Genomic DNA, 15,736 nt, shown 5'->3' with positions numbered 1-15,736 from the left:
ACCCAAAGCCAATGGCCACAGCCCAATCCAGATCCCTTAAAAAATACTCCAGTGATAATTTCAATTTAAAATTAGATGAGTGGGACTGGTCCCCTGTGATCGCGAGCAACCTGGTCGATGTTGCTTGGGATCGCTTCAAAACAGCGTTCCTAAAGATACTAAATGACATGGCTCCCGTGAAAACAGTCAGGATCAAAGCCCGCTCTGAACCATGGATGAATCCGGACCTATTAGCTGCCATAAAAGACAGAGACAGAAAATACTCCGAATACCAAAAGTGTAAAACAGAAGTAGATAAACAACCCAATAATAACAACCTCAACTCCTTTCAACTCTCAAAAAGCAATGCAAAAATTAAGAAATAAGTCAACCAACCTGACTAAATCCTTAAAAAGAATTACATTAACAACAAAATAGAGGAAAACACAAATAAGCCACATGAGCTCTGGAAAATTCTCAACAACCAGCTTCCCGGTTGCAGCCAAAAACTTAACACCAGACTCACCAACATCAGCATCAAGGAGGGTGACTCCCTCATTACAGACAAAATGGAGGGAGCAAGCAGACTTAACGCCTTTTTCACCAGCATAGCCGCAACTCCTGTCAACAAGCTGTCCCACCACTCTGGTCGCTTTGGTGTAGAACACATTAAAGCCTTGTACAGAAAGCTAGGAGTATCCAACAATGATTTAAATTTAGAAATTGTCACAGCTGATGAGGTGCTTAAAAAATTGAGCGCGCTCCACCCAAACAAGGCCACCGGCCTTGATAATATTCCCTTCAGATTCCTCAGGGATCTCTTCCTCCATCATTGCCCCAATCATCACGCACATAATAAACCTCTCAATTTCACACGGCCAAGTACCAAAAGATTTTCAGATAGGAAGAGTAACTTCCCTCTTTAAAAAAGGAAGCAAATTGGAACCTGGCAACTACCGACCTGTTTCTATTCTCAGTTCCATTTCGAAAGTAATGGAAAAAATAGTTTGTGAACAGGTCGATTTTTGCCTTGCCACTAATAAACTCATATACAAATTCTAATCCGGCTTCAGAACTAACCACTCCACTGACACATGCCTTCTCTATCCGACCGACCACATCAAACATGAGGTGGACGCGGGCAAATACTGCGGCATGGTCATGCTGGACCTTCAGAAGGCATTTGACACCGTTCACCACGCTATACTGTTAGATAAGCTCAGAGCAATCGGATTTAACAAAACCTCATCGAGCTGGATGCAATCTTACTTGGAGGGGAGGGAACAGGTGGTAGAGGTGAACGGCACCGTGTCCCCGCCCCTCTCAGTGAGCTGTGGAGTCCCCCAAGGCAGTATATTGGGGCCTTTACTGTTCTTAATATACACAAACGACTTGTCATCGGCATGCGACTGTGAATTGTTCTTGTTTGCGGATGACTCGGCCTTGCTGGTATCAGACAGGGACAAGTCACAGGTGGAGAAAATCCTCAGTGCTGAACTCTGTAGAACTTGCACCTGGCTCGCTGACAACAAGCTATCCATACACTTGGGTAAAATGGAATCCATCCTGTTTGGGTCCCACATCAACCTTAAGAAAGTCAATGACTTCACTATAAAAGTGGGTGACATTGTTATCACCAGGAAGGATGAGGTTACCTACCTAGGTTCCATTCTAGAGGCTATCTTTCCTGCGATAAAATGGCAACCAAGGTAATCAAAAAGGTCAACCAACGAACGAGATTTATCTATAGAAACTCCTCTCTGGTCAACAAAAGCACCATGAGGATTCTGGCGGGAACTCTCGTTCAACCCTTTTTCGATTACGCATGCACCTCCTGGTACCCTAGCACCTCCAAAACCCTCAAATCTAAACTCCAAACATCCCAGAACAAGCCAGTCAGATTACTTCTAGACCTCCACCCTGGATCCCACCTCACTCCTACCCACTTCTCCAAAGTGGGCTGGCTCAGGGTGGAGGACAGAGTAAAACAACTTGCACTGAGCCTAGAGTATAAAATCTGCTACACCTCCCTGATACCGAAGTACATGTCAAACTACTTCCTTAACGTAAATGACCGCCATAACCACAACACCAGGGGGAGCTCCACTAACCACGTTAAACCCAGATTCCGATCTAACAAAGGTCTTAACTCATTCTCTTTCTATGCCACATCAATGTGGAATGCGCTCCCAACAGGTATAAAAGAAAGGGCATCTCTATCCTCCTTCAAAACCGCAATAAAAGTACACCTCCAGGCCGCTATAACCCTAAACTAACACCCTCCCCGGATTGTTAATAATCAAATGTAAACAATCAAATGCAGATACTTTTTCTTATGCCTTCTGATCTCTCTCTCTCTCTCTCTCTCTCTCTCTCTCTCTCTCTCTCTCTCTCTCTCTCTCTCTCTCTCTCTCTCTCTCTCTCTCTCTCTCTCTCTCTCTCCCTCTCTCTCTCTATGTCCACTACTTGCTGTACATATCCTACCAAGTCAGACCTACACTGTTCCAATATCCATTTCTCTGTTCCCAATTGTTGATGACTGATGATAACAACCAAACCAAGCATCCCCCTCCCCCTCCACACCCCGGTTTGTAAATAATGTAAATAATTGAATGTGGTTATCTTGTGTGATGACTGTATTATGATAATAGTATATATATGATAGTATATATCTGTATCATGAATCAATTTAAGTGGACCCCGACTTAAACAAGTTGAAAAACGTATTCGGGTGTTACCATTTAGTGGTCAATTGTACAGGATATGTACTTCACTGTGCAACCTACTAATAAAAGTCTCAATCAATCAAAGTCCGGCCATCATGCCAAGAGCCTAAATCTCTAATGTGAGTGACTTCATTAGATACTTTGCTCGTCGGGAAATAATAGCAACAGGACTACTGCAATTTAACGACAAGCCTCTAAATTTCAGAGCTTGGAAACGCTCCTTTAAAAATACAATAAATGGATTAGATTTAACAACAAGTGGAAAATGGACTTGATGTTAAAGTGGCTTGGCAAAGAATCCTTTGAACACGTAGAACAAATTAGAGCCATACACATTAAGAACCCAACCAAAGGTCTCAATATGATGTGGGACAGGCTTGAGCAATGTTATGGCTCAGCTGAAGTGATTGAGGATACACTCTTCAAAATAATTGATATGTTCCCCAAAATCACATCCAAAGACTACACAAAACTAAGGAAGTTTAGTGACCTGCTCATGGAAATGCAGAGTGCTAAAGCTGAAGGAGACCTTCCTGGTCTTGCGTTTTTGGATACCGCAAGATGATTAAATCTAATTGTGCAGAAACTTCCCTTCAATTTGCAAGAAAGGTGGATCACAGTAGGAGCTAAATACAAATGCACACAACGTGTCCCCTTCCCACCATTCAATGTTTTTGTAGACTTTGTAACGCAAGAAGCTACCTCAAGAAATGACCCAAGCTTTAACTTTACATCGTTCCCTGACGTACCCAAACTCGACAAACTGCCTTGGAGAGCATATAAACAAAAAGAAATGTCAGTGCACAAAACTGATGTTGTCTCCCGTTACAATTTAGATACACAAAGAACGGCAAACAAAGCTGTTGACAGCGACAAGCTTTGCCCAATTCACATGAAACCTCATCCCCTCTCGAAGTGCAGATCATTTCGAATGAAAACACTCAATGATCGAAAAGCATTCTTAAAAGAGAACCACATTTGCTTCAAATGCTGTTCTTCATCTACACACATTGCAAAAAACTGTATGGTCAAGATACAGTGCTCTGAGTGTCTTGATGAAAAACACTGCACTGCTCTTCACCCAGGACCAGCACCCTGGTTTAAAGAAACTGAACCTGCAGCAGAGTATGGCGGGGAGAGTGACTCCGCTTAGTCGGAGGAGATCACGTCCAAGTGCACACAGGTTTGTGGCTGAACGAAGCGGGCAGATCCTGCTCTAAAATTAGTCTTGTTAAAGTGTACCCAGCAAGCCATCCTGAACAAGCAGTAAGGCTCTATGCCATCCATGATGAACAAAGTAACAGGTCGTTAGTATGTCCTGAGTTTTTTTAATTGTTCAATGACCGTGGCCCTAGTTCCCCTTACTCACTAAGGACATGTGCTGGTACTAAAGAAGCAATGGGCAGGAGAGCTACAGGATATGTAGTGGCAGCCTTGGATGGTTCAGTCCACATCCCATTGCCTAGCCTCATTGAATGTATAAATATCCCAAACGATAGAGATGAAATTACCACACCCAGTGCAGCTATGCAACACAGTCACCTAAAGTCAGTAGCTCACCTTATCCCTGACCTGGACTCATGCTTCTCGGACGGGATGTTATTAGAGTTCACAAAGTCCGTAAACAGATACGTGGCCCTAACAACGCACCCTATGCACAAAAATTGGACCTCGGGTGGGTCATAGTAGGAAACGTGCATGTGTTTAGGTGTTGTCCACAAAATTCTCGCTGTGAAGACGCTGTTCACAAATATAACTGAGAAGGGGCGTCCTACAATGTTTGAGCCATGCCCCAATGTATTTAATGTAATAGAGAGACATTGTGAGATACAAGTTCCATTCAGCTTCAGCACTCAACTTGTGGATAGCGCCTGTGAACCTGATCATTTAGGATGTAATGTGTTCAAACAAACCAGGCATGACAATTACATCGCACCCTCCATTCAGGACAAAGCCTTCTTGAAAATAATGGAAGAATGACTACAAAAGGACACAGACAAGAGCTGGACAGCTCCATTACCATTCAAGTCGCCATGTCAAAAACTCCCTAACAACAGAATTTCACCTTTTAATTACAGTAACCTACTGGCAGCTAAAGGTTCCAGTATAAAACTGTTTTTAAAAACTGCTATGCAGTATGAATACATTTGCATAGCAGTTTTTAAAAACAGTTTTATACTGGAACCAGTAGCTGCCAGTAGGTTACTGTAATTAAATGGTGAAATTTCTTACAGTGTGAGATAATGCGAAAAAAGCAATAAAAAATTATTCAAACACAACGCCTAAACCAAACATGCAAAATGTCTAAAAATGCCTGTAATATTGAATCTATGTGAGTTTCACTAGAATCAGTTGTTTTTGTAAGGTTTGCAAATACAAAAATTAGGTTTTACACATAATGACAGTATAACTGCCACACTCAATATGAAACCACACATGAAAAATGTCTAATAATGAATTAAGAAATGTATCTTTGTGAGTTTTACTAGCAACATTTTCTTTTGTAAGGTTTGCAAACACACAAGTTATTTTTTTAACTCAATATGACAGTATAACTGCCACGCTCAATATGTCAGTTATTTAAACATAACTTCTAAACTACACATCAAAAATGGCTAATAATGCCTCAAATAATGCATTCTTGTGAGTTTTGCTCGAAACATATGCTTTTTTAAGGCTTGCAAACACAAAAACGTAGTTTTTTTACTCAATATGACAATAATGTTCTTAGTATCCTGAGATAATGCAAAAAAAGCAATGGCGTGGCGTGGCGAAGTTGATAGAGTGGCTGTGCCAGCAATCGGAGTGTTGCTGGTTACTGGGGTTCAATTCCCACCTTCTACCTTCCTAGTCACGTCCGTTGTGTCCTTGGGCAAGACACTTCACCCTTTGCCTCTGATGGCTGCTGGTTAGCGCCTTGCATGGCAGCTCCCGCCATCAGTGTGTGAATGTGTGTGTGAATGGGTAAATGTGGAAATACTGTCAAAGCGCTTTGAGTACCTTGAAGGTAGAAAAGCGCTATACAAGTATAACCCATTTATCATTTATCATTTATATTCCATCATAATTCCTAAACCAAACATGCAAAATGTCTAAAAATGCCTGTAATATTGAATCCATGTGAGTTTTACTAGAATCGAGTGTTTTTATATGGTTTGCAAATACAAAAATTAGAATTTACTCACGTATACTGTCACACTCAATATGACAGTTATTAAACATAACTAGTAAACCACCCATGCAAAATGGCTAATAATGCCTGAAAAAATGCATCTTTGGGAGTTTTACTCTAAACATATGCTTTTTTAAGGCTTGCAAACAAAAAAAAGTTGTTTTGTACTCAAAATGACAATAAGTTCTTAGAATCCTGAGATAATGCGAAAAAAGCAATAACAATGTATTCCATCATAATTCCTAAACCAAACATGCAAAATGTCTAAAAATGCTTGTAATATTGAATCCATGTGAGTTTTACTAGAATCATTTGTTTTTGTAAGGTTTGCAAATACACAAATTAGGTTTTACTCACTATGACAGTATACTGTCACACTCAATATGACAGATATTTAAACATAACTCCTAAACCACACATGCAAAATGGCTAATATTGCCTGGATAAATGTATCTTAGTTAGTTTTACTGGAAACAAAATATTTTTTAAGGTTTTCAAAAACAAAAAGTTGTTTTTTACTCAATATGACAGTAATGTTATTAGATCCCTGATATAATGCGAAAAAAGCAATAAAAATGTATTCAAACATAACTTCTAAACATCACATGTAAAATGGATAATAAAGCCTGGAGACATGTATCTTTGTTAGTTTTACTAGAGAAATGACTCTTGTAAGGTTTGCAAAGACACAAGTTAGTTTGTTTTTTTTCAATATGACAGTATAACTGTCATACTAAATATGAAAGTTATTTGAACATAACTCCAAAACCAAACATGCAATCTGTCTAAAAATGCCTGAAATAATGCATCCTCGTGAGTTTTACTCGAAACATATGCTTTTTTAAGGCTTGCAAACACAAAAAGTAGTTTTTTACTCAATATGACAATAATGTTCTTAGAATCCTGAGATAATGCGAAAAAAGCAATAAAAATGTATTCCATCATAATTCCTAAACAAACCATGCAAAATGTCTAAAAATGCCTGTAATATTGAATCCATGTGAGTTTCACTAGAATCAAGTGTTTTTATAAGGTTTGCAAATACAAAAATTAGCTTTTACTCACGTATACTGTCACACTCAATATGACAGTTATTAAACATAACTAGTAAACCACCCATGCAAAATGGCTAATGCCTGAAAAAATGCATCATTGGGAGTTTTACTCTAAACATATGCTTTTTTAAGGCTTTCAAACAAAAAAAGTAGTTTTTTACTCAATATGAAAATAATGTTCTTAGAATCCTGAGATAATGCGAAAAAAGCAATAAAAATGTATTCCATCATAATTCCTAAACCAAACATGCAAAATGTCAAAAAATGCCTGTAATATTGAATCCATGTGAGTTTTACTAGAATCATTTGTTTTTGTAAGGTTTGCAAATAGAAAGATTAGGTTTTACTCACTATGACAGTATACTGTCACACTCAAGTGAAGTGAAGTGAATTATATTTATATAGCGCTTTTCTCTAATGACTCAAAGCGCTTTACATAGTGAAAACCCAATATCTAAGTTACATTTAAACCAGTGTGGGTGGCACTGGGAGCAGGTGGGTAAAGTGTCTTGCCCAAGGACACAACGGCAGTGACTAGGATGGCGGAAGTGGGGATCGAACCTGCAACCCTCAGGTTGATGGCACGGCCACTGTACCAACCGAGCTATACCGCCCCACTCAATCCGACAGTTATTTAAACATAACTCCTAAACCACACATGCAAAATGGCTAATAATGCCTGGAGAAATGTATCTTTGTGAGTTTTTCTAGAAAAAATATATTTTGTAAGGTTTGCAAAGACACAAGTTAGTTGTTTTACTCAATATGACAGTATAACTGTCATACTAAATCCATCCATCCGTCCATTTTCTTCCGCTTATCCGAGGTCGAGTTGCGGGGGCAGCAGCCTAAGCAGAGAAGCCCAGACTTCCCTCTCCCCAGCCACTTTGTCCAGCTCTTCTCGGGGGATACCGAGGCGTTCCCAGGCCAGCCGGGAGACATAGTCTTCCAAATGTGTCCTGGGTCTTCCCCGTGGCCTCCTGCCGGTCGGACTAGGGAGGCGTTCGGGTGGCATCCTGAGCAGACGCCCGAACCACCTCATCTGGCTCCTCTCAATGTGGAGGAGCAGCAGCTTTACTCTGAGTTCCTCCCGGATGACAGAGCTTCTCACCCTATCTCTAGGGAGAGACCCGTCACCCGGCGGAGGAAACTCATTTTGGCCGCTTGTACCCGTGATCTTGTCCTTTCGCATAACCCAAAGCTCATGACCAAAGGTGAGGATGGGAACGTAGATCGACCGGTAAATTGAGAGCTTTTCCTTCTGGCTCAGCTCCTTCTTCACCACAACGGATCGATATAGCGTCCTCATTACTGAAGACGCCGCACCGATCCGCCTGTGGATCTCACGATCCACTGTTCCCTCACTCGTGAACAAGACTCCTAGGTACTTGAACTCCTCCACTTTGGGCAAGATTTCCTCCCCAACCTGTAGATGGTACTCCACCCTTTCCCGGGCGAGAACAATGGACTCGGACTTGGAGGTGCTGATTCTCATCCCAGTCGCTTCACACTCGGCTGCGAACCGATCCAATGAGAGCTGAAGATCCTGGCCAGTTGAAGCCATCAGGACCACATTATCTGCAAAAAGCAGGGACCTAAACCTGCAGCCACCAAACCGGATCCCCTCAACACCATGACTGCACCTAGAAATTATGTCCAGAAAAGTTATGCATGAGCAGAATCGGTGACAAAGGGCAGCCTTGGCAGAGTCCAACCCTCACTGGAAAGGGGTCCGACTTACTGCAGGCAATGCGGACCAAGCTCTGACACTGATCATACAGGGAGCGACCCGCCACAATCAGACAGTCCGATACCCCATACTCTCTGAGCACTCCCCCAGCACTTCCTGGGATACGGTCGAATGCCTTCTCCATGTCCACAAAGCACATGTAGACTGGTTAGGCAAACTCCCATGCACACTCAAGGACCCTGCCGAGGATCTAGAGCTGGTCTAGAGTCCCACGACCAGGACGAAAACCACACTGTTCGTCCTGGATCTGAGGTTCGACTATCCGGCGTAGCCTCCTCTCCAGCATGAATAGACCTTACCGGGAAGGCTGAGGAGTGTGATCCATGATAGTTGGAACACACCCTCCGGTTCCCCTTCTTAAAGAGAGAAACCACCACCCCGGTCTGCCAATGAAGAGGTACCGCCCCCAATGTCCACGCGATGTTGCAGATTTTTGTCAACCGAGACAGCCCCACAGCATCCAGAGCCTTAAGGATCTCATCCACCCCCGGGGCCTTGCCACCGAGGAGCTTTTTAACTACCTCAGCAACTTCAGCCCCAGAAATAGGAGAACCCACCACAGATTCCCCAGGCACTGCTTAATCATAGGAAAACATGTTGGTGGGATTGAGGAGGTCTTCGAAGTATTCCCTCCACCGATCCACAACAGCCACAGTAGAGGTCAGCAGCACACCATACACGGTGTTGACAGTGCACTGATCCCCCCGCCCCCCGATAGGCTCTTTCTTCAGTTTGACGGCTTCCCTCACTGTTGGTGTCCACCAGCGGGTTCTAGGATTACCGCCACGACATGCACCAAACACCTTGAGGCCACAGCTCCAATCAGCCACCTCGACAAGAGAGGCACGGAAAATGGTCCAGCACCTCCCTCGTGACATGTTCAAAGTTCTTCCGGAGGTGGGAATTGAAACTCTCTCTCTGACAGGAGACTCTGCTAGGCGTTCCCAGGAGACTCTGCTCGGCGTTCCCAGCAGACCCTCACAATGCATTTGGGCCTGCCAGGTCTGTCCGGCATCCTACCCCACCATCGGAGCCAGCTCACCACCAGGTAGTGATGGATAGAAAGCTCTGCCCCTCTCGTCACCCGAGTGTCCAAAACATGAGGCCGCAAATCCGATGACACAACTACAAAGTCAATCATTGAACTGCGGCCGAGGGTGTCCTGGTGCCAAGTGCACATATGGACACCCTTATGTTTGAACATTGTGTTTGTTATGGACAATCCGTGACGAGTACAAAAGTCCAATAACAAAGCACCACTTGGGTTCAGATCCGGGTGGCCATTTTTCCCAATCACGCCTCTCCAGGTTTTACTGTCGTTGCCAACATGAGCGTTGAAGTCCCCCGGCAGAAGAAGGGAATCACCCGAGGGAGCACTCTCCAGTACTCCCTCAAGGGAATCCAAAGAAGTGGGTACTCTGATCTGCTGTTTGGTGCGTAAACACAAACAACAGTCAGGACCCGGCCCCCAACACGAAGGCGGAGGGAAGCTACCATCTCATCTACTGTGTTAAAGTCCAACGTGCAGGCTTTGAGCCGGGGGGGGGGGGGGGGGGGGGGGGGCAACAAGAATTGCCACCCCAGCCTGTCGCCTGATTTTTTCTACACAGCAGCGATGACCCTCCCGACCAGTCCACGACTGATACTGCTGGGTAAGTGTCTCATGGAGCGCAGAACATAAGTCTGTTTGTCTTAAACCTTTGTATACTATGCTCTCCTGCGGATGTATTAGTATCATTGTTGTTTTTGTCATTCCGAACATTGGAAAGTAATGATTTGCAGCAGTACACCTTAGGAGACTAGATGTAAACAGAGTAAAGAGAGAGCGATTTATTCTTGGGTGTGAGGTGGCCATTCCAAATACCTCTAAAATGCTACCCATTTTGGATACTGTTTAGGAACATAAACTGCATTTCTTTACTGTACCAGTTGCTGGTGACAAAGTCACAATAAAATGTTGGATGATCAGCATGGAAGGTGATGTCATCTGCGAAGGCGTCCAACCTACTTCATCTCAGGGCTTGCTGCCCTTCTTGCTACCTACTATGTGTTCAACTCGGAATACCAAGAGGAAGGTGCTCGGACATTGGAATTTGTTCAAAGGTAAATCCTCTTGATACTGTTAAATACTGTTAGGATATTTTGCCTCTTTTCTCACCTCTGTTCAGGAATTTGACTTGTCATTTCCCCAATTGTGTGCCTTAAATCAATGACTCTTCTGTTCCTTTGTGGACCTTCTTATTACAAATGTTTCTTTTGATAGCAAGTTGAAGATGGCATTTCTTTACTGTACCAGTTGCTGGTGACAAAGTCACAATAAAATGTTGGATGATCAGCATGGAAGGTGATGTCATCTGCGAAGGCGTCCAACCTACTTCATCTCAGGGCTTGCTGCCCTTCTTGCTACCTACTATGTGTTCAACTCTGAATACCAAGAGGAAGGTGCTCGGACATTGGAATTTGTTCAAAGGTAAATCCTCTTGATACTGTTAAATACTGTTAGGATATTTTGCCTCTTTTCTCACCTCTGTTCAGGAATTTGACTTGTCATTTCCCCAATTGTGTGCCTTAAATCAATGACTCTTCTGTTCCTTTGTGGACCTTCTTATTACAAATGTTTCTTTTGATAGCAAGTTGAAGATGGCATGTTCATCCAAAATGTGATGCTGGATTCAGAGTAAATGAATTATTACCACATTAAATGTTTTTTGATCTAGAGTAATTATTTCTGGCCACCAGACCTAAGTCTGTCAAACATATCAGCATCTCAAACCACAGCTACCTCATCTTTGTGCAACTTGTTCCAACCAGTCTGAACAATCCAGTCGCCCAACATGGTTACCAAAATGAGGCGGGTTGTGCTTTGACATGGACATAAAGCCAGGTGAAGAGAATTAATCTGTCTCTGCCCTCCCTCTTTTGATACCGTGCCTTTTGTTGTTGTTTTTTGGCATGCATTACAACAGATTAAGTTGTATTACAGTAGGTAAGTTTCCAAAACACTACATAACAAACTAGAAAAGCATGTGGAGAGTGCAGACCACCACAATACGGTTACTGGTTACTGGGGTTCAATCCCCACCTTCTACCATCCTAGTCACGTCCGTTGTGTCCTTGGGCAAGACACTTCACCCTTGCTCCTGATGTGTGCTGGTAGCGCCTTGCATGGCAGCTCCCTCCATCAGTGTGTGAATGTGTGTGTGAATGGGTGAATGTGGAAATACTGTCAAAGCGCTTTGAGTACCTTGAAGGTAGAAAAGCGCTATACAAGTATAACCCATTTATCATTATTTATTTATTTATTTACTGGCAGCGATATTTTGGTGTGTCCAGATATGACCTTAGGTAGGACATTATTTTCTAGTGCGCTGGGGACTAATTCTAGCTCTTATCCTCATCACAGCTTATAACAGTGGGGTCTCTGGCAGAATCCTTAAAAAGAAAATACAGGATCCAGACAGTGATCCGGGTCTCCACCAAAATCTAACAATCTGTTCTTTATCTGGATACCCACCTTGTGGGAATATATGATCAAAATCCGTTTGAGCTGTTTCCAATTTTTGCAAATGCACTAAAATCAACAAAAATATAACCTCCTAGGCAATATATGTAAACGTGTCCAAGAAGTATCCATGTTGCATGTTGTATGCCAGATACACAATGTCATTACATTGCTGTTTTGTCTGCCAATGAATGATTTATAAATGTGCTATCAAAAGATGGCAGAGGATAAATGGAGAGAAATACATAAACATAGAGAGGGATTGGGGAGGCTTTAGCATTGCCTTCCTCTCTGAATTTGTCTTAATGGGTTTTAGAGTATTCACTCATCCACAGCTGTGGTTATGGTATAGGCCAGGGGTCGGCAACCCGCGGCTCCGGAGCCGCATGCGGCTCTTTGACCACTCTGATGCGGCTCAGCTGCATACTTGCCGACCCCCCGATTTTCCCAGGAGACTTGTGGATCTCAGTGCCTCTCTAAGAAAACTCCAAGGGCAATTATAATCCTATTTTCGCTCTAATTACTAAATAAAGGGCGTGCCCTAAATGCACCGCAGTAATTGTCCTCTACAGCATTTACAAACAGCGTGCCAGCCCGGCCACATGTTGTATGTAGCTTTTACTCGCACACATAGGGAGTAACCCCTGGCTGCAGCCCGCAGATCGAGGAGGGGCTTATTTTCCCTCAATGTGGGCGGGCTCAACGTTGAGCCCGCGGGCTCCATCTGGTGGCGGAGATCCGAATATGGAAAAAGGTTCATGTATTTGATAGACTTAGACATTCCTACTTTTAACTTGTCAAATGTGTTTTTTTACCATGAAAAAAAAAAAAAAAAAAAAAAAAATATATATATATATATATATATATATATATATATATATATATATATATATATATATATATATATATATATATATATATATATATATATATATATATATATATATATATATATATATATATATAAACCATAGCATTTACCATGAAAAAAAAAGAATAATAATTATATATAAACCATAGCATTTCCAAAAGAGTATAGACACATATTATTTTGCACACTCAATTATATTAGCTAAGTCAAATAAACCAAAGACAGAATACTTTGCATCATTGATTTTATTTTTCACCCCAGGTTAAAAATGTTTGATCTGTAAAGAAAAAAAAAATGTTGTAGCCTAGCCAAATACATTCCTTAAGCTTCCATAAATGTTTAACAATGGCAAGTATCAAGGTATTTTTCTGGCCCATAACAAGCAACCCTGTTCCCTGTTTCCAGTTCTGTTCATTTTCCACTGTCTAGAAAGGAAACCGATTGCGGTTCTTATAGGCACAATAACAATGCAAGATGTAAAACTAAGGTAATTGAAATAAGTGGAGGAATTACGCTTTAGTCTAGCAATAGTTGACTACAAGACTAATTAATCACATGACCTCTCACCTGTAGCCCTCCTTGCACTCGTCGCCGTTTTCTGTCCTGCAATCGGTCTTCTTCAGACCTTAGTGATTTAATGACAACATACATTCACTATGAAAACATTCATGTTGGTCTGTTGACCGTGAGTAAAACATTTTTTTTGTGATTTGTGATATTCAAAGCACTTACGGCATGGGGAAGTTCTGCAGGAGAGCGAGACACCACCATCTCCTAATTTGCAGCATGTTTTCCTTTGAAGAAGGAAATGCAGGAAGATGTTAATATCCATCCATCCATCCATTTTCTACCGCTTATTCCCTTCGGGGTTGCGAGGGGCGCTGGAGCCTATCTCAGCTACAATTGGGCGGAAGGTGGGGTACACCCTGGACAAGTCGCCACCTCATCGCAGAGATGTTAATATGTTGTAAAAAAAATAACACCTTGTACACTAAGCATAATGTGTCACGATTTACACATACCTCTCTGAAATCACAATTGGCCCCCATTACAATGTACAGAGTGTACTGTAATCCAAGAGGTACTGCTTAATATAATGTCAGGCGTATTCCCAAGGATACATTTTTTTCAATACAAATTAATGTGGTTTTAATGTAGCAAGCAAACATTTTGACAGACAACAGCAATGCTATAACATGCTGATTTGGTCTTACCATCAAAACAAACACGCCACAGTTGTTGGAGCACCCTTGCTTTGTTAGGCCCTGAGGTGTGAACAACGTATTTTAATAAAAGTATGGCAAGAAAATAGTAAAAAGTTAGCAAGTGCTATTATGTAATGTCTCACCTGGACATCATTCACACCAAGCTCTCTCCAGGGGCCAGAAGAGAGGCTGTGAGCAACGTGTCTGTACAAATAATAAGCGAAATAAAAGTCACTCAATTTCAATCAACTTTTGATTGAAAAGCACGCATAAACGCTTGGAACAAAGCCTGAACTGAATAAGGAAAAGGTTGGAACTTCAAATCAAAAAGTTTTCATAACAGGCTTAAACAGAACTGCCCGTCTCAAAAAAGATAAATAGTTCTGTTTCCATCTGTTTAAGGAATCAAAATAGTTGGAATATGGAATGGAATATTTTAGATCAAATAAAAACAGAACCATTAATTAAAACAAACAAAGGACAAGTGGTTTAAAACAGAACTACCACTGTCCAGGAGGTGCCCTAAAAACCTGAATAGACTGGTTCTACTCTCATCTCTCCAAGACATGAGACAGCTAGTGGAAGAAAACAAAGTCTTAATACGTGTATGATTATATGAGTGACATTCATAGATAACCACAGTGGCACAATAGTTAACTTTACCAGTTGTTCCTGGCTGTCTTGGAGTTTCTGTCCCCAGTATGCAGTGTGTGCTGAAAACTTGTGGAGACTAGGGAAGTCTCCATGAGGTCTCTGCTCACTGTTATCATTTACTAGTGTAGAAAGCAACAACCGAAAAATAAAATCAAGTGTGAAATGTCACATTTCTCACTTGAATGATGTGCAAAATAGAGCCAAAACTTTTTGATTTGAAGTTCCAACCTTTTCCTTATTCAGTTCAGGCTTTGTTCCAAGCGTTTATGCGTGCTTTTCAATCAAAAGTTGATTGAAGTTGAGTGACTTTTATTTCGCTTATTATTTGTACAGACACGTTGCTCACAGCCTCTCTTCTGGCCCCTGGAGAGAGCTTGGTGTGAATGATGTCCAGGTGAGACATTACATAATAGCATTTGCTAACTTTTTACTATTTTCTTGCCATACTTTTATTAAAATACATTGTTCACACCTCAGGGCCTAACAAAGCAAGGGTGCTCCAACAACTGTGGCGTGTTTGTTTTGATGGTAAGACCAAATCAGCATGTTATAGCATTGCTGTTGTCTGTCAAAATGTTTGCTTGCTACATTAAAACCACATTAATTTGTATTGAAAAAAATGTATCCTTGGGAATACGCCTGACATTATATTAAGCAGTACCTCTTGGCTTACAGTACACTCTGTACATTGTAATGGGGGCCAATTGTGATTTCAGAGAGGTATGTGTAAATCGTGACACATTATGCTTAGTGTACAAGGTGTTATTTTTTTTACAACATATTAACATCTCTGCGATGAGGTGGCGACTTGTCCAGGGTGTA

General features: G+C 41.8%; 1 long non-coding RNA gene across 1 annotated transcript; it reads right to left on the bottom strand.

The window, feature by feature from the left end:
• Positions 1–13,427: 13,427 nt before the first annotated feature.
• On the bottom strand, positions 13,428–13,851 carry LOC133647771 (uncharacterized). Its single transcript, XR_009825770.1, has 3 exons — positions 13,788–13,851; positions 13,623–13,680; positions 13,428–13,480 (listed from the first exon to the last, which is right to left on the bottom strand). It is a non-coding gene; the product is annotated as an uncharacterized LOC133647771 (long non-coding RNA).
• Between the last annotated feature and the right edge of the window lie 1,885 nt (positions 13,852–15,736).

Source organism: Entelurus aequoreus, linkage group LG04, assembly GCF_033978785.1.
Source record: "Entelurus aequoreus isolate RoL-2023_Sb linkage group LG04, RoL_Eaeq_v1.1, whole genome shotgun sequence".
Taxonomy (NCBI): Eukaryota; Metazoa; Chordata; class Actinopteri; order Syngnathiformes; family Syngnathidae; genus Entelurus; species Entelurus aequoreus.
The sequence above is the reverse complement of the archived record's forward strand: the minus strand, read 5'-3'. Positions and strand labels throughout refer to the sequence as shown.